Here is an 18,559-nt window from a genome sequence, read left to right on the forward strand (position 1 = left end):
GCCTGTCAGCCAATTTCCGGGGGTCAAAAGCGCCCTTTGAACTTGCATTGGTGGTTCAGTGGTAGAATTCTCGCCTGCCACGCGGGAGGCCCGGGTTCGATTCCCGGCCAATGCAGCAAGCTTTTCAATCTCCGGCTCACGCAAGCAAAAGCCGCCAAGCTCAAGGGTTCCCACGACCGCAAAGGCAACAATGGCATTGTAAAGCAACTCATCATCCTCATCACAGCGTTGTTCTACCGGCAGGTTAATCAAAGGTGTCAACTTGGTTTCCGTAGCGTTTGGATGGTGCTCACCCTGTGAATGGACGGTTGTAGCCGCCACGTCACACTTTCCTCAACCTTCAATTCTGATTGGACAACTAAGGCATGCTGAGGTCTGTTATTTCTTGGATAACAGGACCGTTTGGCGCGAGAGACTGCCGTTGCACATCCAGTCATATCACTCCGCCGTTAACCAGTCCTCCCCATCTTGTTGACTTCCAATCAGAGTAACTAGCGGCACCTTGTGACGCACACAATTTACCGCAGACAAACGCCGGGCTGAGTGAGGTTCGAAAGATGGAAGCTTTTCCCAATGTCACTTTTCATGTGTTTTCCGAGAGCAACAAAGGTTTGAATGCTGCTTGCAGGTGGGGCCATTCTGTGACAGTGAGTTTGTTGATTTATTGGTGGATGTTTATCCGGCGATGATCACAGTTGTCTCGCCTTGTGGTTTGCCAGCACTACATGACCTGGTCCGACTGCCGTCCAAAACCTTGGATGTCAGAAGTGGGATTCGAACCCACGCCTCCAGGGGAGACTGCGACCTGAACGCAGCGCCTTAGACCGCTCGGCCATCCTGACTGGAGCTCAAAGACAGACAGACAGACTTGAAGGGGCAGCCGCCGCAAACCTTACTCGTTTGCGCCTTTAATTGTCGGCGGTAAGCGGAGACGCGTGCGCTGCCTGTCAGCCAATTTCCGGGGGTCAAAAGCGCCCTTTGACCTTGCATTGGTGGTTCAGTGGTAGAATTCTCGCCTGCCACGCGGGAGGCCCGGTTTCGATTCCCGGCCAATGCAGCAAGCTTTTCAATCTCCGGCTCACGCAAGCAAAAGCCGCCAAGCTCAAGGGTTGCCACGACCGCAAAGGCAACAATGGCATTGTAAAGCAACTCATCATCCTCATCACAGCGTTGTTCTACCGGCAGGTTAATCAAAGGTGTCAACGTGGTTTCCGTAGCGTTTGGATGGTGCTCACCCTGTGAATGGACGGTTGTAGCCGCCACGTCACACTTTCCTCAACCTTCAATTCTGATTGGACAACTAAGGCATGCTGAGGTCTGTTATTTCTTGGATAACAGGACCGTTTGGCGCGAGAGACTGCCGTTGCACATCCAGTCATATCACTCCGCCGTTAACCAGTCCTCCCCATCTTGTTGACTTCCAATCAGAGTAACTAGCGGCACCTTGTGACGCACACAATTTACCGCAGACAAACGCCGGGCTGAGTGAGGTTCGAAAGATGGAAGCTTTTCCCAATGTCACTTTTCATGTGTTTTCCGAGAGCAACAAAGGTTTGAATGCTGCTTGCAGGTGGGGCCATTCTGTGACAGTGAGTTTGTTGATTTATTGGTGGATGTTTATCCGGCGATGATCACAGTTGTCTCGCCTTGTGGTTTGCCAGCACTACATGACCTGGTCCGACTGCCGTCCAAAACCTTGGATGTCAGAAGTGGGATTCGAACCCACGCCTCCAGGGGAGACTGCGACCTGAACGCAGCGCCTTAGACCGCTCGGCCATCCTGACTGGAGCTCAAAGACAGACAGACAGACTTGAAGGGGCAGCCGCCGCAAACCTTACTCGTTTGCGCCTTTAATTGTCGGCGGTAAGCGGAGACGCGTGCGCTGCCTGTCAGCCAATTTCCGGGGGTCAAAAGCGCCCTTTGAACTTGCATTGGTGGTTCAGTGGTAGAATTCTCGCCTGCCACGCGGGAGGCCCGGGTTCGATTCCCGGCCAATGCAGCAAGCTTTTCAATCTCCGGCTCACGCAAGCAAAAGCCGCCAAGCTCAAGGGTTCCCACGACCGCAAAGGCAACAATGGCATTGTAAAGCAACTCATCATCCTCATCACAGCGTTGTTCTACCGGCAGGTTAATCAAAGGTGTCAACTTGGTTTCCGTAGCGTTTGGATGGTGCTCACCCTGTGAATGGACGGTTGTAGCCGCCACGTCACACTTTCCTCAACCTTCAATTCTGATTGGACAACTAAGGCATGCTGAGGTCTGTTATTTCTTGGATAACAGGACCGTTTGGCGCGAGAGACTGCCGTTGCACATCCAGTCATATCACTCCGCCGTTAACCAGTCCTCCCCATCTTGTTGACTTCCAATCAGAGTAACTAGCGGCACCTTGTGACGCACACAATTTACCGCAGACAAACGCCGGGCTGAGTGAGGTTCGAAAGATGGAAGCTTTTCCCAATGTCACTTTTCATGTGTTTTCCGAGAGCAACAAAGGTTTGAATGCTGCTTGCAGGTGGGGCCATTCTGTGACAGTGAGTTTGTTGATTTATTGGTGGATGTTTATCCGGCGATGATCACAGTTGTCTCGCCTTGTGGTTTGCCAGCACTACATGACCTGGTCCGACTGCCGTCCAAAACCTTGGATGTCAGAAGTGGGATTCGAACCCACGCCTCCAGGGGAGACTGCGACCTGAACGCAGCGCCTTAGACCGCTCGGCCATCCTGACTGGAGCTCAAAGACAGACAGACAGACTTGAAGGGGCAGCCGCCGCAAACCTTACTCGTTTGCGCCTTTAATTGTCGGCGGTAAGCGGAGACGCGTGCGCTGCCTGTCAGCCAATTTCCGGGGGTCAAAAGCGCCCTTTGAACTTGCATTGGTGGTTCAGTGGTAGAATTCTCGCCTGCCACGCGGGAGGCCCGGGTTCGATTCCCGGCCAATGCAGCAAGCTTTTCAATCTCCGGCTCACGCAAGCAAAAGCCGCCAAGCTCAAGGGTTCCCACGACCGCAAAGGCAACAATGGCATTGTAAAGCAACTCATCATCCTCATCACAGCGTTGTTCTACCGGCAGGTTAATCAAAGGTGTCAACTTGGTTTCCGTAGCGTTTGGATGGTGCTCACCCTGTGAATGGACGGTTGTAGCCGCCACGTCACACTTTCCTCAACCTTCAATTCTGATTGGACAACTAAGGCATGCTGAGGTCTGTTATTTCTTGGATAACAGGACCGTTTGGCGCGAGAGACTGCCGTTGCACATCCAGTCATATCACTCCGCCGTTAACCAGTCCTCCCCATCTTGTTGACTTCCAATCAGAGTAACTAGCGGCACCTTGTGACGCACACAATTTACCGCAGACAAACGCCGGGCTGAGTGAGGTTCGAAAGATGGAAGCTTTTCCCAATGTCACTTTTCATGTGTTTTCCGAGAGCAACAAAGGTTTGAATGCTGCTTGCAGGTGGGGCCATTCTGTGACAGTGAGTTTGTTGATTTATTGGTGGATGTTTATCCGGCGATGATCACAGTTGTCTCGCCTTGTGGTTTGCCAGCACTACATGACCTGGTCCGACTGCCGTCCAAAACCTTGGATGTCAGAAGTGGGATTCGAACCCACGCCTCCAGGGGAGACTGCGACCTGAACGCAGCGCCTTAGACCGCTCGGCCATCCTGACTGGAGCTCAAAGACAGACAGACAGACTTGAAGGGGCAGCCGCCGCAAACCTTACTCGTTTGCGCCTTTAATTGTCGGCGGTAAGCGGAGACGCGTGCGCTGCCTGTCAGCCAATTTCCGGGGGTCAAAAGCGCCCTTTGACCTTGCATTGGTGGTTCAGTGGTAGAATTCTCGCCTGCCACGCGGGAGGCCCGGTTTCGATTCCCGGCCAATGCAGCAAGCTTTTCAATCTCCGGCTCACGCAAGCAAAAGCCGCCAAGCTCAAGGGTTCCCACGACCGCAAAGGCAACAATGGCATTGTAAAGCAACTCATCATCCTCATCACAGCGTTGTTCTACCGGCAGGTTAATCAAAGGTGTCAACGTGGTTTCCGTAGCGTTTGGATGGTGCTCACCCTGTGAATGGACGGTTGTAGCCGCCACGTCACACTTTCCTCAACCTTCAATTCTGATTGGACAACTAAGGCATGCTGAGGTCTGTTATTTCTTGGATAACAGGACCGTTTGGCGCGAGAGACTGCCGTTGCACATCCAGTCATATCACTCCGCCGTTAACCAGTCCTCCCCATCTTGTTGACTTCCAATCAGAGTAACTAGCGGCACCTTGTGACGCACACAATTTACCGCAGACAAACGCCGGGCTGAGTGAGGTTCGAAAGATGGAAGCTTTTCCCAATGTCACTTTTCATGTGTTTTCCGAGAGCAACAAAGGTTTGAATGCTGCTTGCAGGTGGGGCCATTCTGTGACAGTGAGTTTGTTGATTTATTGGTGGATGTTTATCCGGCGATGATCACAGTTGTCTCGCCTTGTGGTTTGCCAGCACTACATGACCTGGTCCGACTGCCGTCCAAAACCTTGGATGTCAGAAGTGGGATTCGAACCCACGCCTCCAGGGGAGACTGCGACCTGAACGCAGCGCCTTAGACCGCTCGGCCATCCTGACTGGAGCTCAAAGACAGACAGACAGACTTGAAGGGGCAGCCGCCGCAAACCTTACTCGTTTGCGCCTTTAATTGTCGGCGGTAAGCGGAGACGCGTGCGCTGCCTGTCAGCCAATTTCCGGGGGTCAAAAGCGCCCTTTGAACTTGCATTGGTGGTTCAGTGGTAGAATTCTCGCCTGTTAATACAATAAGCCGGACGCTATCAAAGCTAACAAGTTATTCAAATCTCCTCAAGCGACATGGTGAGTATCAGCCATCCTGACTCAAGTTCTTCTTCTTCTTCTTCTTCTTCTTCTTCTGAGTTTCCGGTAGACTGGATGCCTTTCAGCACATTGCTGCCTCTCACAGGTTGGAATTAGATTGTCGTTTGTAGTGATTCTATTTCCATAGGTGTAATCCTGTCGCGGCGATGAATTCAATGACTGCTTTCACAATCCTTTACTGATTCTCGGTAGGATTCAGCAGGCTTTTCATTGAATCCGTCTTTGTACCCAGATGTGATATGTGATACTGCATCATATAGCCTTTCTCTTTCTTCCATGTAACATTTGCATTCCATGAGTGTTTCACAGTTTGTTGTTTTCTGCAAGTTCCACACAATCCATCTTCATGTTTGCCCATCTTTGCCAAGTCCCATGCCAGCCCACAGTGTCCCAGTCTCAGTCTAGTCATAACAACTGTGTGCCTTCTCTCACTCCCTAAATAACAATGTTCTTTCTTTACACTATTTTGTATAGCGAAGTAATGACGCCCCTTCTTTTCATTTTCCCACTCTTTCTGCCACACAGCTGTTATATTTCTCTTGATAATGGATCTGTACTCATATGTCCCAATGGGTACTCTCACAGCTATATCTCTCTTCAGTGCCTTTTTGGCTGCCATATCAGCTGCCTCATTCCCTTCCACCCCCACATGAGCTGGCACCCAAAAAAAACCCATCGAATCTCCTGCCTGCTCAATCCTATATAACATAATCAACAGCTCCACCACAAGGTCTGACCGGACTCCCAGCTTGCATTCTCTAAGTGTCATCAGAACTGAAGCCGAATCTGAACATATGACTGCTCGCCTCGGCTTCACCTCCTCAATCCACTGCAATGCCCATATTATAGCCATTAATTCTGTTGTAAAGACTGAAACCCCCTCGGACAGTCGTTTGTATTTTATAATTTCCAAATCTGGAATGCAAAAGGCAAATCCTGATTTTCCAGTTTTGGGGTCTTGGGCCCCATCTGTATACATTTGAAGATAATGTTCCCAGTTATTCTTTAGCCTTTCCCACACTATGTCACCATAAGCAGTATTATCATGTTTTCTTATTGTTTGTAAGACACTGAAGTCTATTTCTGGTGTGGGTAAAATCCACGGTGGTACAACTGGCCAGTGAATTATAGGAGCCACCCCTTCCTCACCCAACTCCAGCCATTCCATCTCTTTATTCGTCTTGAAAATGAAACGCTCCTTCTTCACTTTTGCTCCGCCCCATTCCCATGCATTTTCCAGAACTAATTTTACTGGGTAATCAAATGTGTCAACTTGGTTTCCATAGTGTTTGGGTGCACCCGTTTCAAATGTTATCACTCGATTGAATGGGCGTTATCAGTGGTTATCAGCCTTATAGATATGGGTTAGAAGGGGCCTGCTACACCTACTAGTAGGTTCAGAAGGCCGTTATCATCTATTCACATGGTTGATCACTGATACGAATACAAGAAGACTCCAGATCCAGTCCAAGAGGAATCCAGCTCACCACTAAACCTGAAGTCTGGTGGATAACGTGGTATTTTCAGGTAAGATGATTTAAAATGAGAGCATTTAAACTGTGATTATTTAGTCAATAAGCGAAAACAATACAGAAAAATAGTTTTAAGGTGACGTGACATGAGTGTTGACATGAGATAAACGTTTTGCAATTGCATTTGCTAGATATTACATGCTTTACCGATCTTTTTGTGGTGCTAGCTTGAAGTTACTGCAAAAAGGTTAGCTTGTATCGTAGCTAAGCGGTTAGCATTACCAGTTAGCATGTTTTTACGTGTCTGCTTTGAGGTTTTCGGTGATGTTAGGTTGATGTTATTACAAAAATATTAGCTTTTGTCGTGGCTAATTGGTAAACTAAGTAATTACTAGTTAAGTAATAAAACGATTAATTGCACCCCGAGTTTCCCCTTAAATTTCCCCATTAGCTTCAAAGTTAGCCTGTAAAAATAACTTTTTCCACACTGTAAGACAATGTTACATATATATTCTGTATCTGCTCGTTCCAATGCTTCATTGAAGCTATATCGTACTCATATTGAGTGAAATATTCAAACCCAAGACGCCTTTTTTATGGCTGCACCGATAGCATTAGGCTACATCAAATGGAAAAGTCCAGATGTCTTGAGCATAATTATACACATTTCCATGTAATTCAGCCTGACATGTTTGGTATCTTTGGAAACCTTGGGATCTTGACTAGAATTTAAAATAAAGTTCTGTGGGTTTGAACAAAGCTTGGCTGCATTTGATCCCGCATGAGGAACCTTAGGGTGGAAGTTTAATCGGGCTGCTCCTCTACTAGCACACCTGTCACCTGTGAGTGTAAGCTAGAAGCTTACAATGACATTTACATTCATGCAAAAGATGAACACTGCCAAATTATTAGAAATACCTTAGCTTGTTTACCTATATGTTGATATCAGGGCTGTGGTGGCTCTGTTGTATTTTTGTAAGTGAGCAATGACGTAGGCTAACATAAACATTCATTGCTGTCCTCAACCTTGAACTTGAAAAATAAAACCCAAAGGCACAGGTCTGTCTGTCTGTCTGCCTGCCTGCCTGCCTGTCTGTCTGTCTGTCTGTCTGCCTGCCTGCTTGCCTGCCCGCGTAATATCTCTTTACTTGACTTTTTTCGTCTCCCTTTACAGCTCCAATTCCCAGTTGTGTCCCTGTCAGTCCCAGGACTTCTGTGGTAAGTTTGTTTTATTACTTACCATGCACTATGTCTATGTTGAACAATTCAAAATTAGGTGTTGGACCAAGCTGCATAGAGCGAGTGTGCCCTTTCTCAAATATGTCTTGTGCAAGTTTCTCTCTGTTTATGTTTCAGGTTGAAGATGGCTCAGAGAGGTAAGGCTTACAGTTGCTAATCTAGAAGCATTAGGCTAGTGTGTATGAGAAAGATGGCATGGTATGCAAAATCCACACTTACCCTCAACACTGTCTTTTTTATTACTGATTTATTACTGACTAGCTTTTTCTTTGTTTGTTGTTACTCAACAAGAGAAAACAGAGATTTGTGAGGAGCAAAGGGAAACTTTGAAATCCTTTTTTAAGGAGGGAATGAAACGTGTTGGTTCACCCTTAATATCAAGAGCTGCATCAGCTACTGGTTTGGAAACCTGTCATAGAAGTAAGGTTTACTTTAGTGCTGCACTAACAATCAACATGTCAAATAAATACATAATTCTGTTGTACTGCTTGTACAAATTACAAAATGGAACAAGTGTTCTTGTTAAATTTCAGTTTAATTGGTGTAATACCATTTCATTATTTTTGTTTTCTCTTTCAGAACTGGATTGGAAACTATTACTATACATTTTTAATTTTTTGTTACTATTAGTGAAGATTATAGAATGGTGGTAAACTTGACATTTAGTAATATTTTGGAATCTTCCATACACATTCCATGAGGTTCATATTTGGTGATTGAAAAAAATAAATAATTTATGGCTTATGTTAGGGTCATGTTATTCTAAGCATTTTATGAATATCTCCATCTGCCTGGGAAACAAACATTTAGAGTAATCCTGGTTTTGTATCTAGTGCTACAAAAAAGAGTTTAGGTCAGCAACAACCAGGGAATAAATAATGTACTTAGAAATTCTTAACACAAATGCTGAAAGATACACAAGGTCCCACATTCATATTCATACAGCCTTCATAAATGCAGAGCACCAGGTTGATACACTTATACTATTACTATTTTATTATAATACTTTATACAATAATGAACTGATTTTGCAGATATCAATTCAATTCCATCATTTCATGGAAACTTCAATTATGAGTAATCAAACAAGAACCAGGCTGGAACTAGAACCAACCTTTGGGCATGCTGGGTATGTGGTCCCATCATCTAACTGTGGGCAAACATCTACCAAACTTCTTTGTTGGAAGTGGTGATGCCTAAACTCGGATATGGATTCTCCCACCAGGGCTCTGTAGAGTGTGTTAACCTACGGTATAAGCAGCAGTCACTGAAAACATTACTGTTTCATATACTTAGATCTCCCACATAAAGGCCAAGGTGATACTTGACATGGTTCACTAAGAAGTTGTTATTTTTATAAAAAAGATCAATAATCATTTTGCATGCAACTATATAATCCTAGATGGTTCCATAAAGGTTTACTTTTAGTTGTGATAATTAATGATGTAGTACAATCAAGGAAGAAGGTGTGTAATCATATCACATCCACTCAACTCATCCACCACCGAACATAACCAAGGACTACTATAAAGACTACCATATCAACACAGGCAAAATTATTTGAGTGTGTCACCTATAACCTAATGTTTGTTATTATTGGAATCAGCAAACAGAGAAAGGCACAGAAAATAATTTTCAAAAAAGCATCACAAATTTGATGAATTCCTTATAGGAAATCATTGCTCCACATTTAATAGGATTGGATTCCTTAACCTGTCAAGAAAATGAAATACATTAATATTTTTTCAATGTAAAATGACAAACCTGTGTTGACAATGACCTTCATGTACACAGCATGGGTGTCATGGCCTTCAGGTATATATAGGAATAACCCCAGGGAGGATAGCTCATAGTCGGCATTCTGTAAGAAAGATTGCTAGCTCTAACAGAGTTTTTAAAACAACAAACTCAAGAAGACACCAACAGTTAATACTACATAGTGCTAAAACAATTAGAAGAATCTAATGAATCTATTTAAAATTACTGTGAGCGCATGCTATTGTTCTTACATTCCACTTATCAGGAAGGTGCAGTGAATTTTTGTGAGTCCTCTTCAGACAAGCCTCACAAAAGACTGCAGTGGTGCTACACTCCAAGCACCTATAATCAGCATGTTCTAGGCAGACAACACACTGGGTAGTGATTGGTGCTGAACATTCAAACGACACCTTAAGCATGTCATCCTTGACTGCATCCCAGGCATTCAGCTCTCTCTTCTTTGCCTTACTGTATGCAGTCTCAGAACATGAACTACAGCTCAGTGCCACATCATCAGGTTCAGTCTGTTGAGGTGTAATAGATGTGGAAGGGTCCGAAGGACCTGTCTGTCTGGAGCTGGGCTGGGGAAGGCCTTGACTAAGGTAAGATACCTTTGCATGGCCAGCGATACACCTCCTCACCACCTTTATCTTAACGCTCCTGAAGCGTGCGCTCTTAACTGCTTTTCCCATATCTGAAATCAAAATATTTGGCAATTACTAGATAAAGCATTCCTCTTCAGATGAATATACGTATATATATATTGGAAGTCCACTCCCTACTTCTTATCACAGCCTAAAAGGCAGAAACACATCAGTGAACATGGGATGCAAATGCAATGAGGGATATGTATTTGGTGCCTCTATTTATGCACATGATAGATAGATAGATAGATAGATAGATAGATAGATAGATAGATAGATAGATAGATAGACAGACAGACAGAGAGACACTCTCTCTATGCAGCTTGGCCCAAAACCTAATTTTGAATTGTTTAACATAGACATAGTGCATGGTAAGTTATAAAACAAACTTACCACAGAAGTCCTGGGACTGACAGGGACACAACTGGGAATTGGAGCTGTAAAGGGAGACGAAAAAAGTCAAGTAAAGAGATATTACGCAGGCAGGCAAGCAGGCAGGCAGACAGACAGACAGACAGACAGGCACGCAGACAGACAGACAGGCAGGCAGGCAGACAGACAGACAGACAGACAACATATAGGTAAACAAGGTATTTCTAATAATTTGGCAGTGTTCATCTTTTGCATTAATGTAAATGTCATTGTAAGCTTCTAGCTTACACTCACAGGTGACAGGTGTGCTAGGCTAGAGGAGCAGCCCGATTAAACTTCTACCCTGAGGTTCCTCATGCGGGATCAAATGCAGCCAAGCTTTGTTCAAACCCACAGAACTTTATTTTACATTCTAGTCAAGATCCCAAGGTTTCCAGAGATACCAAACATGTCAGGCTGAATTACATGGAAATGTGACTTTTCCATTTGATGTAGCCTAATGCTACCGGTGCAGCCATAAAAAAGGCGTCTTGGGTTTGAATATTTCACTCAATATGATATAGCTTCAATGAAGCGTTGGAATGAGCAGATACAGAATATATCTGTAACATTGTCTTACAGTGTGGAAAAAGTTATTTTTACAGGCTAACAGGGGAAATTTAAGGGGAAACTCGGGGTGCAATTAATCGTTTTATTACTTAATTAGTAATTACTTAGTTTACCAATTAGCCACGACAAAAGCTAATATTTTTGTAATAACATCAACCTAACATCACTGAAAACCTCAAAGCAGACACGTAAAAACATGCTAACTGGTAATGCTAACCGCTTAGCTACGATACAAGCTAACCTTTTTGCAGTAACTTCAAGCTAGCACCACAAAAAGATCGGTAAAGCATGTAATAATATCTAGCAAATGCAATTGCAAAACGTTTATCTCATGTCAACACTCATGTCACGTCACCTTAAAACTATTTTTCTGTATTGTTTTCGCTTATTGACTAAATAATCACAGTTTAAATGCTCTCATTTTAAATCGTCTTACCTGAAAATACCACATTATCCACCAGACTTCAGGTTTAGCGGTGAGCTGGATTCCTCTTGGACTGGATCTGGAGTCTTCTTGTATTCGTATCGGTGATCAACCATGTGAATAGATGATAACGGCCTTCTGAACCCAGTGTTTCCCCTAAAAAAATTTTCAGGCCTGGTGGTACACACCGAAAAAACCCTAAACAGACAAGGTGCGCGGGATGGCATATTGGCGCGGTCGGCTTCGGTCAGATGGTGCAGCAGGCGGTCTGCAATTTATATTTGCGTTCAAATTTTTGTTCGCTTGGTATATTCAAGACTTAAAACAATGTGATCACAAGGAGAGGTTGACTTAATAAGCTGCATTTATTGCATAAAAATAAGCTGTGTAACCTATGACCTTTGCAAAACATTAGCATTATGACCTTTGCAAACATTAACATTATGTCTTCCATCTTCTTATTTTCTCCCTTTCTTCACAAACTCCCTCATATCAAAGCTGTCACGTTTATTTGTTTGTTTTCTCAGCAAGAGTCGTATAATAATTAAAAAAGCCTAGGGGACCTAGATCTCTCTCTCTCTCTCTAAATAATGACATAGGCCTAAATAAATATCCAAACCTAAACATGTATCCTTGTTTACTTTTGTGGTAATTCAATAACAGACGCAATTTTCAAAAGGCAAGTGATAATTCAAAACCAGAGACCATCATCCTACAATGTGTTGCATTTAAAACTTGCATTAGTACAGATGGATTCATCAACTACAACAGTGAAGACCCTGGTAAGTTATTAATTTAATATATTTGTGCTTCTGTGGTGATATAATGGAGATATGACCATCTATAGTGTTTTCTATGGTGCTTTCCTGTGAAATGCGCGCCGCGGCACACGGAGAAAATAGACCAGACGCCGAAACTGGCGCTCCAGATCGCGAGCCAGCCACGGAGCTCCCCACCACAGGGCGGCCGGTCTGAAATCAAATCGGTGAAGTCAAATCGGTTAACATTGGCACCGAAAGGAAACTGGCTGCGCTTCCCGGCACTTCCGCATGCGGTCTGAACCCAGCGTTTAGGACACAGTGTGATAGCAGTGGCACTCGCATCGCGTCAAGAGTTTCCCAGGCAACGACACAGAGGTTGACTCACGTTTGAGGAACGTGTGAGGATGACCCGAAATTCTGATCTGTGAGCCAAGTCCAGTTGCCTAAGGACAGTTTGGCTCCAAGACACATGGGTGGATCTACATTTGGTGCAGGTTAGAGTCTCTGTCACCATATTGTAGATCCTGTCCACGTCCAGGACCCGCCGTGCCCTCTTGTGCAGCCCCGCTCCTGTGAGTTGGTGCCGCCCACAGGCAGGGTTGGGACAGACCACCTTCACCTTCCACAATTTATAGGGCATCCAGACAAGAAGTGGGTGGGCAAAAAAGCGGTCTGGAGCAGGAGCCTGGTGGTACAGATGGCTTGGCTGTGGTGGAAAGTACCAGAGCTTCAGGTTGTCTTGAAGCTCTAGTTTTCCCTTGGGCTCCAAGTTCACAATCCATTTGTGGTCTTCAGGTGGCAAGCCCTCTGACCACAAACGGGGCAGCTGAGTTGTTGAAGCTTCAAGTGTCTCTCAGCAGTCTTTGCAATAACAAAACAATGCATAAACATACTTTATACTGGTAAAAGACACTGCTGATGCTCTACACAGTATGAAATTAAATGTTAAATTACTTACTGACACACTGGCACACACTGCTATGGGACTGAGGACAGGCACTGAAGCTTGAGCATCTGTCTGAGGGTCTGGAGCCTGTAAAAGCATGGCAAGGAATATACTCACATTTGTTATAAAATTCATAGTATTTACAATACAATCAAACCTTAATGTAGGAGCCATTTGAATTTGAATATTAAATGTGTCTATATATAGCTCACTCTGACCACAAGGGTGTAGTATAGGTTCTGTTCATGTGGTGATAGGCAGCACAGCAACAGGTGTTTTAAATGAACAGGAAATCAGTATGAGCCTGTAGGTGGTGGGGAGCACAGTTCTTACCGTAATCCAGCTTTGTCTCAAACCCAGCATCAAACAAGACTTCATAAGCGGTAAAGTACTGTTTTTGTAAATATTCAACCTTTGCAATAAATGGGAACATCACCCAAAGAAGAACATTTTTGGACATTGTTTATTTTAAGTGGATACGCGTCAAGAACATTCCTCAAGCCACCTACGTTAAGTGACTAATTAAGTTTGTTTTTTGGATAGTCACTACACTTAAGTTGTTATTTCATACTGCTGCTCTACATGAAACACTATTATTTAGCTTTCAAGTGTCATTTCTGATTTGAATGGTTCTAATACTCTTAATAATCGTGGGAGAAATTGTGTGTAGAAATACAAATACTTCAACTGTATTCGAAAAGTGAGTTATATCATTACTCACTGAGATAGCAATGCTGGCTGGAGAACTGGTACTTCCTTCAGTGGAGTCGGTGACTTGGGTCTGTAAAGCATTCAGTCTAAGTAACTTGTATTAATAACCCAATTTAAACAGTTGCTATTTGATCTCTATTTACCTTGGTTACTTTTCTGGCTGTACTAAGATTTGGCTTTGAAGCAGCAACATGAGCACCACCAAATCTTGGCTTGTTAAACTGAAAGGCAATAAAGCAAAGGGCCGTGTCATGAGAGGACTATATTGTCAAACTATCATTCAGTGAACAAAATGTCAAATATTCATGTTCAATTTATATGTGTCAATAACTGTCCAAATACCATTGACAAATTCAATGATGGTCGCTGCTTATGGTCCCTCGCTCCCAGCACTTGTCCCAGTGCTACACTCTGCTGCCCTACAGCCCTTTGGACCGGACCCACTGCTGCACTTTGTTGCCCCACGGTGCCTTGGACGGGACCCACTGCTGCAGTCTGTTGCCCTGCGGGCCCCTGGGCAATACTTACTCCGGTTGGCTGTTGTTCCATGGCAGAGTAGATACATCACTAATTAGTTTGTGTACTGATATGCGCACACACACACACACACACACACACACACACTACTTGAGTCTTTAATTGACCAGTGTTACCTTCTGCGTGTGGAATCCACACACACACTTCCTCACTTGACCGAACAAGGACTTCTGTCCATGTGTCTGCATTGGACATTTCTCAGTCTAAAAATAATAGTTGTACATTTGATTGAATTGAACACGGATTAAATCATTGATTTCCATTTGTGTAGTTACAGAGATCTGATGTAAATTATTTGCTCATTACATGTTTATTAACTCATAGGAACCTAGCCTTTTATTCTATTTGATACAAGTTATAATGAGTAAAATGTATTGTGAGAGTAAATAACAATTAATACAATATACTGTGCCATGTATATACTCATACCCTTTGATACAGCTCATACTACTTCTTCTGCCTGGGAGCTGGCCTGTTTCCTTCACCTGCAGGCCAGGCCCCAGTGCTGGCAAACTTCCTCAGGTGTGACATCCACTCTGAGTCTGCCATCGCCTTGTGCGATTTTGATTTTGAAGACATTGCCTTTGGTGACAAAGGTGCTGGAACATGAAAGCCAGACCATCGGCCTTGTAATATTGTAATAATCCTATGATAAACCCAGTGGGCAGCCACCTAGGCTATATTGCGTCCGTGTTTGAAACACAGCTCATGAATTAACCTGATTTCCATTATAAATATGTATTCTTATAGTGTGTGGTGGAAAATATCATGAATTAGAAAGCTAGCTGTATACCTTCTTAGGAAATTATTTAATTATTTTAATGTTTGGTAATATTAAGTAGCCTATAGTAAATAGCTCAGCAGTTTTGCTCCTAATGAAACAGAAGAGACAGTGTAACATAACATTGTCAGTTTGAATATGAAAAATGAAAATTGTGTCACTTAACCTAAGTTAGATACAGTTACGTAACATCAGCTGTTACAGTGTAGCTAACTAGCATAAACTTGTGTAAAGTGATTGTGTGAACATGACACAACAGGTGAAATTACTTCTGTACTTAAAGTTATGTCATACAGCACTGTAGTAAATGTGTAAATACTCACCATGTCGCTTGAGTAGATTTGAATAACTTGTTAGCTTTGATAGCGTCCGGCTTATTGTATTCACTGTTTGATGAACGCCACCTTCAGAAAAAAAAACTTACCTTCTCCGCTCCAACATTTCTCCGCCGTGACTGGTCAAATGTTGGAGAGCTGGGAAGAATTCGTCAAGACGATTGGTCGCAGAATGTTGGAGCCGCGAATGTTATTGGCCTTAATTCTCCAACATTTTAGAATATTGGACAGACGATCCGTCGGCTGATGGCGTTCAGGTCGCAGTCTCCCCTGGAGGCATGGGTTCGAATCCCACTTCTGACATCCAAGGTTTTGGACGGCAGTCGGACCAGGTCATGTAGTGCTGGCAAACCACAAGGCGAGACAACTGTGATCATCGCCGGATAAACATCCACCAATAAATCAACAAACTCACTGTCACAGAATCGCCCGACCTACAAGCAGCATTCAAACCTTTGGTGCTCTCGGAAAAAAATGAAAAGTGACATCAGAATCAGAATCAGAATCAGAAATACTTTATTGATCCCCGAGGGGAAATTGGGTTTCGTTGCAGTTGCTCACAGAAATATATATAGGCATAGAGAAATTATAAGAAAAATAGAAATAAGAAAATAAGAAAATAAATATAAAAATATGTAGAATATGTGCATTATACTACAATAAAATAAAAATATGTAAAGTATGTGCATTCAATTTGTGGGTGGGTGTGGGGGAGGAGGAGTAGGAGGAAATCCCTGACCTGGGCCTTTCACTCCTGCTTTTTCCTTCCCCTTTGTTTTAAATTATTGCACAAAATTATTACCGGAATCAGTATTGCACAGTTTAAAATAAAAGTCATAAATTATGGGGTTATTAACCTGCTGACAGGGGTGAAATAAGTCCAAGGTCCAGTCTATTGAGCCTATTGACTCAGAGTAGGGCTGCACGATATATCGTTTCAGCATCGTCAGCGTGATGTGCGCATGCGCAATAGTCACATTGCAGGACGTGCGATGTCAAGTAAGGCAAATTAACTCAAACACGTCATGCTACAACTTTTTTGCTGCTTGATACAAAAGGAAAACTCGCACAGTTCTCATTTTCCATGACTAATCTACAAGAGAAGTCTGTCTGATATAACATAATTTACTCCGATTTAAGGGTTTGTTATAAGAGTAGCGTATTTTACCTTTCCAGCTTTCGCGGCTCCGAACCGTAGTTGGGAAGCCTCTGGTGTTGTGCTAGCCCATTTTAGCTTAGCCTGGCTCGTAGCTGGTAACAAGCTTTTTACTAAGAATCCGGACCAACTCTGCAGTGGAGAACTGGCACTTTATTTCAGTACAGCAGCGAACATAATGCACGGCCTCTCGGTGAAGTTCTAAGCTCTTTTCCCGCTAACTATGGTAACTTTACTCACTCAGTTGCATCCTGCAACTCACTCTGGCTGCGGCACTTCCTACTACGTCACCCGCGCAGGTTACCCACAAGGCCACCTTCTTAAAGTGACAAGGCTTGATAGAGCGATTCAAGTCATTTGGTGAAAATTCCTGTATTTTTTCATATCGCAATATATAAGAAAAGAAAACAAGAAAAAAATATATTGCAATGTCAGTTTTTTCCAATATCGTGCAGCCCTAACTCAGAGTGTCTGACACTCTGAGGGAGGAGTTGAAAAGTTTGATGGCCACAGGCAGGAATGACTTCCTGTGGTGCATCTCGGTGGAATGAGTCTCGCACTGAATGTACTCCTGTGCTTGACCAGGACGTCATGGAGTAGGTGGGAGATATTGTCCAAGATGACACGTAATTTGGACAGCATCCTCCTCTCTGACACTGCCGCCAGAGAGTCCAGCTCTACCCCCACAGCGTCACTGGCCTTGCGGATCAGTTTGTTGAGTCTGTTGGTGTCCGCTACCCTCAACCTGCTGCCCGAGCACACAACAGCAAACAGGAGAGCACTGGCCACCACAGACTCATAAAACATCATTAGCATTGTCCGGCAGATGTTGAAGGACCTCAGCCTCCTCAGAAAGTAGAGACGGCTCTGGCCCTTCTTGTAGAGGGCTTCAGTGTTCTTAGCCCAGTCCAGTTTATTGTCAATGTACACTCCCAGGTACTTGTAGTCCTCCACAATGTCCACACTGACCCCCTGGATGGAAACAGGGTTCACCGGTGCCTTGGCCCTCCTCAGATCAACAACCAGCTCCTTTGTCTTTGCCATGTTGAGCTGCATATGGTTCTGCTCACACCATGTGACAAAGTTTCCCACCACAGCCCTATACTCAGCCTCCTCACCCTTGCTGATACATCCAACTATAGCAGAGTCATCAGAGAACTTCTGAAGATGGAAGGACTCTGTGTGGTAGTTGAAGTCCGTGGTATAGATGGTGAAGAGGAATAGAGACAGGACTGTCCCCTGCGGCGCCCCAGTGTTGCTGACCACTCTGTCCGACACACAGTGTTGCAAGCGCACATACTGTGGTCTGCCAGTCAGGTAGTTGACAATCCAGGACACGAGGGGGGCATCCACCTGCATCGCTGTCAGATTGGGAAAAGCTTTCACCTTTCTAACCTCACTCAGCCCAGTGTTTGTCTGCGGTAAATTGTGTGCGCCACAAGGTGCTGCTAGTTACTTTAATTGGAAGTCAACAAGATGGGGAGGACTGGTTGACGGCGGAGTGATATGACTAGATGCAACGGCAGTCTGTCGCGTCAAACGGTCCTGTTATCCAAGAAATAACAGACCTCAGCATGCCTTAGTTGTCCAATCAGAATTGAAGGTTGAGGAAAGTGTGACGTGGCGGCTACAACCGTCCATTCACAGGGTGAGCACCATCCAAACGCTACGGAAACCAAGTTGACACATTTGATTAACCTGCCGGTAGAACAACACTGTGATGAGGATGATGAGTTGCTTTACAATGCCATTGTTGCCTTTGCGGTCGTGGGAACCCTTGAGCTTGACGGCTTTTGCTTGCGTGAGCCGGAGATTGTAAAGCTTGCTGCATTGCAGTTGAACTCTCGAGGGCCGACACCACGTAAAAGTATCTTGTGGTGTCCGCGGTGATCTCCCGAAGCACAAACTGTGCTTCCGTCTGGGCGAACCAGGCCGAGGCCGAC

The 18,559-nt window shown here is 44.4% G+C and overlaps 8 non-coding genes across 8 annotated transcripts; 3 read left to right on the top strand and 5 right to left on the bottom strand.

Moving 5' to 3' along the window:
• The first annotated feature begins 44 nt into the window (after positions 1-44).
• Positions 45-115, top strand: trnag-gcc (transfer RNA glycine (anticodon GCC)). Its single transcript has one exon. It is a non-coding gene; the product is annotated as a tRNA-Gly (tRNA).
• Positions 116-759: 644 nt separating this feature from the next.
• Positions 760-842, bottom strand: trnal-cag (transfer RNA leucine (anticodon CAG)). Its single transcript has one exon. It is a non-coding gene; the product is annotated as a tRNA-Leu (tRNA).
• An 859-nt stretch (positions 843-1,701) lies between these two features.
• trnal-cag (transfer RNA leucine (anticodon CAG)) lies at positions 1,702-1,784 on the bottom strand. Its single transcript has one exon. It is a non-coding gene; the product is annotated as a tRNA-Leu (tRNA).
• Positions 1,785-1,928: 144 nt separating this feature from the next.
• trnag-gcc (transfer RNA glycine (anticodon GCC)) lies at positions 1,929-1,999 on the top strand. Its single transcript has one exon. It is a non-coding gene; the product is annotated as a tRNA-Gly (tRNA).
• Positions 2,000-2,643: 644 nt separating this feature from the next.
• Positions 2,644-2,726, bottom strand: trnal-cag (transfer RNA leucine (anticodon CAG)). The gene has a single exon. It is a non-coding gene; the product is annotated as a tRNA-Leu (tRNA).
• Positions 2,727-2,870: 144 nt separating this feature from the next.
• On the top strand, positions 2,871-2,941 carry trnag-gcc (transfer RNA glycine (anticodon GCC)). Its single transcript has one exon. It is a non-coding gene; the product is annotated as a tRNA-Gly (tRNA).
• Positions 2,942-3,585: 644 nt separating this feature from the next.
• trnal-cag (transfer RNA leucine (anticodon CAG)) lies at positions 3,586-3,668 on the bottom strand. Its single transcript has one exon. It is a non-coding gene; the product is annotated as a tRNA-Leu (tRNA).
• Positions 3,669-4,527: 859 nt separating this feature from the next.
• Positions 4,528-4,610, bottom strand: trnal-cag (transfer RNA leucine (anticodon CAG)). Its single transcript has one exon. It is a non-coding gene; the product is annotated as a tRNA-Leu (tRNA).
• Between the last annotated feature and the right edge of the window lie 13,949 nt (positions 4,611-18,559).

The sequence above is a fragment of the Centroberyx gerrardi genome, chromosome 4 (assembly GCF_048128805.1).
Source record: "Centroberyx gerrardi isolate f3 chromosome 4, fCenGer3.hap1.cur.20231027, whole genome shotgun sequence".
In the NCBI taxonomy this organism is placed as follows: domain Eukaryota; kingdom Metazoa; phylum Chordata; class Actinopteri; order Beryciformes; family Berycidae; genus Centroberyx; species Centroberyx gerrardi.